This window comes from Amblyraja radiata, chromosome 1, assembly GCF_010909765.2.
Source record: "Amblyraja radiata isolate CabotCenter1 chromosome 1, sAmbRad1.1.pri, whole genome shotgun sequence".
Taxonomy (NCBI): domain Eukaryota; kingdom Metazoa; phylum Chordata; class Chondrichthyes; order Rajiformes; family Rajidae; genus Amblyraja; species Amblyraja radiata.
The window spans coordinates 89771231-89780592 of NC_045956.1; positions in this window are offsets into that span (position 1 = coordinate 89771231).

Consider the following 9362-nt stretch of genomic DNA (forward strand, 5'->3'; position numbering starts at 1 on the left):
CCCCCCCCCCCCCTCCCCCTCCCCTTGTTTGTTATTACATCTGTGATCCTGTTCTTGAAATGACGCCAAAACGGTACAGATTAGCGCCACAATTTATGGCACAGCTTACTCAACACTGTCCTGTGGTGTGTTGCATCATGTTTTGTTCAGATTTATGGTATATTTTACAAGTTATTCACATTTTAAACTTTACACGAACCACTTTGACGAAAATCTCTTCCATCTGCACTGGCCGTTAGCAGTTTATGATGTCACAACGGGATATCATTTATATAAACTGCCTGTCAGCAGTGTTCCACCCCACAATGACATCATAATGGTATCTCATTTACATTAAAAATAAGTTTTAAAGAACACAGCAGTTTTCCACCATTACATCACAATGGGACCTCACAATGCTGTCAAGGGGGGTAGGGAGGTGAGAGGGGTTATGGAGGGAGGGAGGGAAGGAGTGACTGAGGGTAAGGGAAAGGAGAGGGAGGACGAGGTCAGGTGGTGAGTGGGGGAGGGGAAAGAAGAGGGAGGGTGAACAGGAGGAGGAGGTAGTGCTGTTGATGAGGGGGAATGGAGGAGTAGGGGTAGGAAGAGGGATGGTGAGGCGCACTTGGGGAGGGTTGCCGTGACTCGCATCACAACGGGGATCTCTGGCGTTACAACGGGAACCCGTCAGTTGCGCCTGCATAGTTGGGGGCTATGGGTGAGTGGTGGAATATTGCATTCGGAGACCAATCCTCCTGTGTGATAGGGACCCAACGGGTCCCACTTGGTCCAGTATACATTACTAAAACTCTTATCTTGTTTGTTATTATGTCTGTGATTCTATTTCGGAAATTATGCCGAAAAAGTACATGATAGCGCTACAACTTTTGGCCCACCTTACTCAGCATTATCCTGTGGGGTGTTGTATCAAGTTTCTTTCAGATTGATGGTATACTTTACAAATTATTCACATTTTAAACTTTACATAAACAACTTTGACAAAAATCTCTTCCATCTGCACTGGCCATTAGCAGCATATGACAATAGACAATAGACAATGGGTGCAGGAGTAGGCCATTCGGCCCTTCGAGCCAGCACCGCCACTCAACGTGACCATTGCTTGATCATTCCCAATCAGCACCCCGTTCCTGCCTTCTCCCCATATTCCCTGACAGGGCTCTATTTTTAAGAGCCCTATCTAGTTCTCTCTTGAAAGCATCCAGAGAAACTGCCTCCACCGCCCTCTGAGGCAGAGAATCTGCCACAGACTCACCACTCTCTGTGAGAAAAAGTGTATCCTCGTCTCTGTTCTAAATGGCTTACTCCTTATTCTTACACTGTGAACCCTAGTTCTGGACTCCCCCAACATCGGGAAAATGTTTCCTGCCTCTAGCGTGTCCAAGCCCTTAACAACCTTAACAATGTCTCAATGAGATACCCTCTCATTCTTCTGAACTCCAGAGTGTACAAGCCCAGCTGTTCTATTCTCTCAGCATATGACAGTCCCGCCATCCCAGGAATTAACCTTGTAAACCTACGCTGAACTTCCTCAATAGCAAGAATGTCCTTCCTCAAATTCCAGGTGTGGTCGCACACAATATTCCAGGTGTGGTCGCACTAGAGCTCTGAACAACTACAGAAGGACCTCTTTGCTCCTATATTTGATTCCTCTTGTTATAAAGGCCAACATGCCATTTGCTTTCTTCACTGCCTGCTGTACCTGCATGCTTACTTTCGTAGACTGATGTACAAGGACACCACAATGATGTCACTATTGGATCTAATTTACATAAACTGCCCATCAGCAGTGTTCCACCCCACCATTACATCACAATGGGATCTCACTTACACAAAAAGACCTCAGTTTTAAAAAACACAGCAGCGTCCACCACTCTTTACTTTACAATGACGTCAAGGCGGGAAGGGAGGGGAGAGGGGTTATGGAGGGAGGGAGGGAGTGACTGAGGGTAGGGGAAAGGAGAGCGAGGGAGAGGTCAAGAAGGGAGTGGGGGAGGGGAGGATGAGAGGGAAGAGAAGAGGAAGGGTGAACAGGAAGGGGAGGGAGTGCTGGGGGATGAGGGAGAACTAACTAACTTAATTTCTGCCGTTAGTGCGGGCCCGTCAGCCTAGTATATAACTAAGGTATATTACAGTCCAGTATATTACTAAAACTCTCATCTTGTTTGTACCTACTGTATTTCCCGGCAATGAAGACGCTATTTTTTACCCTAATATAAGGCCCAAAAATCTACCTGCGACTTGGAGGCGAAGCAGATCAATTGCGGTTCCTGAGTTTGTCCTTGGCCTGGCCTATAGGAAGCGTTTCAGTACAAAATGGCAATCCAATCAGAAGCGACATGCATTCGCGTGGGGATTTTCACCATTGCAAACACTTCAAACACCTGGTCTTGGTAGAAGCTGTGTAAATTCTGTTTAAGTTGTTTGACTCTGTAAATTGTCAAACAGCAGTGATGACCCTGATGAATTACCGGTATTATGCTTTGTAGATTCTGATGACAGTAGTGAATTTTTCAGATTTGACAATTAGAATGCTTTCCATTTTTGCAATCTTTGTTCCATGCACAATTAAATGTTATTTTATTCCGAACGCTGTATTTTTGACTTACCGCACCGGAGTATACTGTTTTTTATTTTTCAAAATTTTGCGATTCAAAATGGCGGTGCCTCTTCGACGCAGGTGTATCTTCATTGCCGGGAAATACGGTATATTTGTACCTATATTTGTTTCCGAAACTGCACAAAAATGGTACATGATAGCGCTACAATTTTTTGGCCCATCTTACTCACCGATGTCTTGTGATGTGCAGCAGCAATTTTGTTCAGATTGATGTTGTATTTTACAAGTTATTGACATCTTAAACTTTACAAAAAAACACTTTTCCACTTGCCCTGCCCATCAGCTGCATTCAACGTCACAATGATGTCACAATGGGATCCCGAATTTCATTTAAAAAGAATTACGATTTTCAATGACATTGATTTAAATGAAGGGAGGTAGAGGGAGAGGAGGGGGGTAGGGAGGGGAGAGTTGTTATGGAGGGAGGGAGGGAGGGAGTGAGAGTAGGGGAAAGGAGAGCAAGGGAGGGAGAGGGGAGGGAGGGAGTGGGGGAGGGGAGGAGGAGAGGAGAAAGAAGAGGGAGGGTGAAGAGGATAGGGAGGGAGTTCTGGGGGATGGGGGGCTTGGAGGAAGATAGAGGCAGGAAGAGGGATGATGGAGTAATGGAGGAGGTGAGGGGGAAGAGGTAGGGGGGAGGGAGGGCAGGAGGGGTGGGAGGTGGTGAGGGGAGGAAGCAGAGGAGGGTTGGTGGAGGGTGGGGAGATGGAGGATAATGGAGGAGGGGAATAGGGGACTGAAGAGGGAGAGTGAGATGCGTTCACATTGATCTTATATTTTACAAGTTATTGCCATTTTAAACTTTAAAAACTTCTCAGTCGTGCTCCCACTTGCCGGCCGTGCCTGCGCAGTTGGGGGAGGGTTGCCATGACTCGTGTCACAACGGGGATCTCTGGTGTCACAACGGAAACCCATCAGCCGCGCCTGCACAGTTGTGGGCTATGAATGAGTGGTGGAATATGGCGTTGGGGAACGGGACCCAACGGGTCCGCACTTCATCTAATAAGTTATAAGGAGGAATTTTAAATGCTGAATATATAGAGTCATAGAATCATATAGTGATACGGTGTGGAAAAGGGCACTTCGGCCCAACTCACCCACACCTGGCAACAATGTCCCAGCTACACTAGTCCCACTTGCCTGCACTTGATCCATATCCCTCCAAACATGTCTTATCCATCCATATACCGGTTCAACTGTTTCTTAAAACGATGGCATAGTCCCAGCCTCAACTACCTCCTCGGGCAGCTTGTACATTCACCCACCACCATTTGTGTGAAAACGTTACCCCTCGGATTCCTATTAAATCTTTTCCCTTTCGCCTTGAACCTATGTCCTCTGGTCCTCGATTACCCTACTCTGGGCCAAAGACACTGTGCGTCTACCCGATATATTCCTGTCATGAGTTTGTATACCTCTATAAGATCTCCCCTCATCCTCCTGCACTCCATGGAATAGAGACCCAGCCTACTCAACCTCTCCCTACAGCTCACACTCTCTAGTCCTGGTAATATCCTCGTAAATGTTTTCTAAACCCTTTCAAGCCTGACAATATCTTTCCTGTAACATGATGCCCAGAATTGAACATAATATTCAAAATGCAGGCTCACCAACGTCTTATACAACTGCAACATGACCTCCCAACGTCTATACTCAATACTCTGGCTGATGAAGGCCAAAGTGCCAAAAGCCTTTTTGACCACCTTATCTAACTGCGACTCAACCTTCAAGGAACCATGCACCTGTACTTCTACATCTCTCTGTTCTACAACATTGCCCAGAGGCCTACCATTTACTGTGTAGGTCTTGCCCTTGTTCGATGTCCCAAAATGCAACACCTCACACTTCTCTGTATTAAATTCCATCAACCATTCCTCCGTCCACCTGGCCAATCGATCCAGATCCTGCTGCAACTGTTCACAACCATCTTCACTATCTGCAAAACCATTCACTTTTGTATCATCAACAAACTTGCTAATCTTGCCCTGCATGTTCTCATTCAAATTATTGATGTAGATGACAAAGTAATGGGCCCAGCACCGAACCCTGAGTCACTAGTCACAGGCATCCAGTCTGAGAAGCAACCTTCCACCATTGCCCTCTGCTTCGTTCCATGGAGGCAATTTGCTATCCATTCAGCTATCTCTCCTTGGATCCCATGCAATCTAACCTTCCAGAGCAGCCTACCATGCGTAACCTTGTCAAACGCCTTATTGAAGTCCATGTACATAACATCTCTGCCCATGTACATAACATACAGCTCTGCCCTCATCAACCTTTTTGGTCACGTCTTCAAAAAAATCTATCAGATGTATAAAACCATGCTGACTATCCCTAATCAGCCCTTGCCCATCCAAATGCCTATATGTCTTAATCCTCAGAATACTCTCCTGTGACTTACCAACTACAGATGTTAAGCTCACCGGCCTATAGTTCCCAGCTTTTTACCTGTAGCCCTTCTAGAAAAGAGTCACAACATTTGCCAGCCTCCAGTCTTCCGGCACCTCTCCTGTATTTAAGGACGACTCATATATTTCAACCAGGGCTCTCGCAATTTCCTCTCTAGTTTCCAGCAATGTCCTCAGATATATCAGATCAGGCCCTGGAGATTTGTCCACCTTCAAACACGACAGTACCTTCAGTACTTCTTCGACAGTAACCCTGACTGCTCTCAAGACACTTCCAGTATCTGCTACAATTTGTTCCATCCTACTGACGCTCTCCTCGGTAAATACAGAGGAGAAATACTAATTTAGGACATTGCCCATCTCCTGTGGCTCCACACAGTGACCGCTTTGTCCTTTGGTCCCACTCTCTCTCCAGTTACTCTTTTCCCCCTTATGTATTTATAAAATCTTTTGGGATTGTCCTTAATGCTACCCAACAGAGCTATCACCTGGCCCTTTTTTGCCTTACTGATTTCCTTTTTAAGTTTACTCCTTAGTTCCCGAAACTCCTCCAGGGATGCACTTGATCCCAGCTCCCTATACCTGTCCCATGCATCCTTCTTATTTTTGACTAATGTTTCAATTTCCCTCGTCAGCCAAGCTTGCTTACATTTGCCTGCTTTGCCCTTCACTCTAACGGGGACGTACACATCCTTAGCTTTCTTCAGCACACTTTTAAAAACATCCCACTTGGCCTGTTGTTCCTTTCCCCTCTAATAACCTGCTCCAGTCAACTTGAGGGAGACCATCTCTCATACCCTCAAAGTTGGCCTTACCCCAGTTGAGCATTTTAACACATGGACCCTCCCTACCCATTACTATCTTAAACCTAATCGAACTGTGGTCACAAAAAGGCTCCTACACACACACTTCATTAACTTGCCCTTCCCAATTTCCCAATACTAGATCCAGCATTACCCTCTCACGTGTGGGGGCCTCCACATACTGCTTAAGAAATCTCTCCTGAACACTTTTGAAGAATTGCACCGCATCTGAACCCTTCACACTATGATTGTCTCAGTCTATATTGGGAAAGTTAAAATCCCCTACTACAACAACATTATTTGACCTGTAGCTGTTTGCAATCTACCGACACATTTGTTCTTCTAATTATCTATTAGTTAACCTAGTTAACTATTTAGTGGTCTGTAGTATACCCCCAACAAGGTGATCATCCCTTTCTTGTTCATCAGCTCCAACCATAGCCTCACTAGACGAACTGTCCATAATGTCACCTCTGAACACAGCTGTGACAACCTCCTTAAAAAACAATGCAACAATCCTCCTGTTTTTCCTTTACCCCTCTCTCCTGAAGCTCCTGTACCCCGGAACATCGAGCTGCCCGCCCTACCCCTCCCTTAACCATCCTACCAACAAGTAGAGAGCAGTCCTGAACTACTATCTACCGCATTGGAGACACTTGGACTGTCTTTGATCGGATATTACTGGCTTTATCTTGCACTAAATGTTTAGTTTAGTTTAGTTTAGTTTAGAGACACAGCGCGGAAACAGCCCCTTCAGCCCATTGGCTCCGCGCTGACCAGCGACCCCCACAAATTAACACTATCCTTCATCCACTAGGGACAATTTTTCCATTTACCAAGCCAATTAACCTACAAACTAGTACGTCTTTGGAGTGTGGAAGGAAACCGAAGATCCCAGATAAACCCACGCAGGTCACGGGGAGAATGTACAAATTCCGTACAGACAGCACCCGTAGTCGGGATAGTGCCCAGGTTTCCAGAACTGCATTTGCTGTAAGGCCATAACTGTATCGCTGTGCCACCGTGCCGCCCAAATTATTCACGAAATTCCCTTTATTATTTATCTGTACATTGTGGATGATTCAATTGTAATCATGTATTGCCCTTCGGATGACTGGTTAGCACGCAACAAAAGCTTTTCACGTACCTCGGTACACGTGACAATAAACTAAACTCCAACTCAAACACAAACTCAGTAGGATAAGCTATTCAATATTCATCTCCTCGATATCAAAATTGGAATCTTGAGGCTGTCATTGAAATCACCCTCCACATTTTAGCACCATTTAATCCATTGGTTATTTTTACTTCAATAGGCCATGAAGAATTTGTAAAATAATGGTTTATGCCTAATTTATTTAACTTATACAGTCTCTTGAGGAAGGTGAATTAGCCCACAGGACTAAAATATAAGGCATCAATTAACCTTCATTTTTCTCATGATGACGCACGGAATTGGTCACTCATTTCCAATTAAAACAAGTTAGTTACGTTTGTCAAGTCAACAATATACATAAAAGAGAACCACATGATTATGAACTAGGCTTTTCAATTACAAAAAGTCTAAAGAGTCAAAAATACTGAAATTACAAATGACAAGGGAAGTATACACAATGAAGGAAAAATTGTTGCAGCAGAATGTACGAATGCAATAAGATGCATGGGATCCATGGTAGCTTGGTTGTTTGGATTCAGAACTAGCTTACTCACAGTGGATGGAGGGTTGAGCTGGAAGCAAGGGAGTTCTTCTGGCTTGACACAAAATGCTGGAGTAACTCAGCGGGACAGGCAGCATCACTGGAGAGAAGGAATCGGTGACGTTTCAGATTGGGACCCTTCTTCAGACTGATGTCAGGGGAGTGGGCGGGACAGAGATAGAATGTAGTCAGAGAGAATAATTCTGGTGGGAGAACTGGAAAGGGGGAGGGGATGGAGAGAGAAAGCAAGGGCTATCTGAAGTTAGAGAAGTCAATGGTCATATCCAGTGAATTGGCCTCCACTGCCTTTTTGTGGCAGGTAATTCCACAGAATCACAACTCTCTGGGCAAAAACGTTTTTCCTCATCTCAGTCCTAAATGGCCTGCCCCTTATTCTTAAACTGTGACCCCTGCTTCTGGACTACCCCAAACATTAGGAACATTTTTCCTGCATCTAGCCTGTCCAATCCCTTAAGAATTTTATATGTTTTTATAAGATATCCTCTCATTCTTCTAAACTCCAGTTAATACAAGCCCAGTCGACCCATTCTTTCATCATATGTCAGTCCCGCCATCCTGGGAATTAACCTGGTGAACCTACATTGCACTCCCTCAATAGCAAGAATGTCCTTCTTCAAATTAGGAATGTCCTTCCTCAAATGACCAAAACTGCACACAATACTCCAAGTGTGGTCTCACCAGGGCCCTGTACAAATGCAGTAGGACCTCCTTGCTCCTATATTCAAATCCTCTCGCTGTGAAGGCCAACATGCCATTTGCTTTCATCACTGCCTGCTGTACCTGCATGTTACTTTTAATGACTGATGTACAAGGACACCCAGGTATTGTTGCACCTCCCCTTTTCCTAATCTGACATCATTCAATAATAATCTGCCTTCTTGTTCTTGCCACCAAAGTGGATAACCTCACATTTATCCACATTATACTGCATCTGCCATGCATCTGCCCACTCACCCAACCTATCCAAGTCATCCTGCAGCCTCATAGCATCCTCCGCAGCTCACACTGCCACACAGCTTTGTGTCATTCGCAAAATTGGAGATGTTACATTTAACGTCTAAATCGTTAATACATATTGTAAATAACTGGGACCCAGCACTGAGCCTTGCAGCACCCCACTAGTCACTGCCTGCCACTCTGAATAGGACCCGTTAATTCCTACTCTTTCCATCCTGTCTGCCAACCAGTTCTCTATCCATGTCAATATCCTACCCCCAATACCATGTGCTCTAATTTTGCACATTAATCTATTGTGTGGAATCTTGTCAAAGGCTTTCTGAAAGTCCAGACACACCACATCCACTGGCTCTCCCTTATCCAATGCAGAAGAGATTCACCAGACTGTTGCCTAGCATGAGGGGGCTGCAGTTACAAAGGGAGACTGGGAAGGCTGGGATTATTCACACCGGAGCATAGAGGGTTCAGGGATGGCCCTATGGATGTTTAGATAATTACGAGGGGCATAGATGGAATCTAAAACAAGAGGGCATACCTGTAGGTTTAAAATGAGAAGGGGAAATTGTAAAGGAGATCTGAGTGGCAAATGACAAGTTTTTCCACACAAGAGGATGGCAGTGTAATTTAGTTTAGGTTAAAGATACTGCGTGAAAACAGGCCATTCGGCCTACTGAGTCCACGCCAATCATCATTCACCCAACCACTACACACTAGGGACAATTTTGCAGAGGCCCAGTAACCTAGAAACCTGCATGTCTTTGGAATGCAAGAGGAATCAGGGCACTGGAGAAAATCCACTCGGTTACAGGGGGAACATGCAAACTCTGTACAGACAGAATCATGATTGAACCCAGGTGCTGCA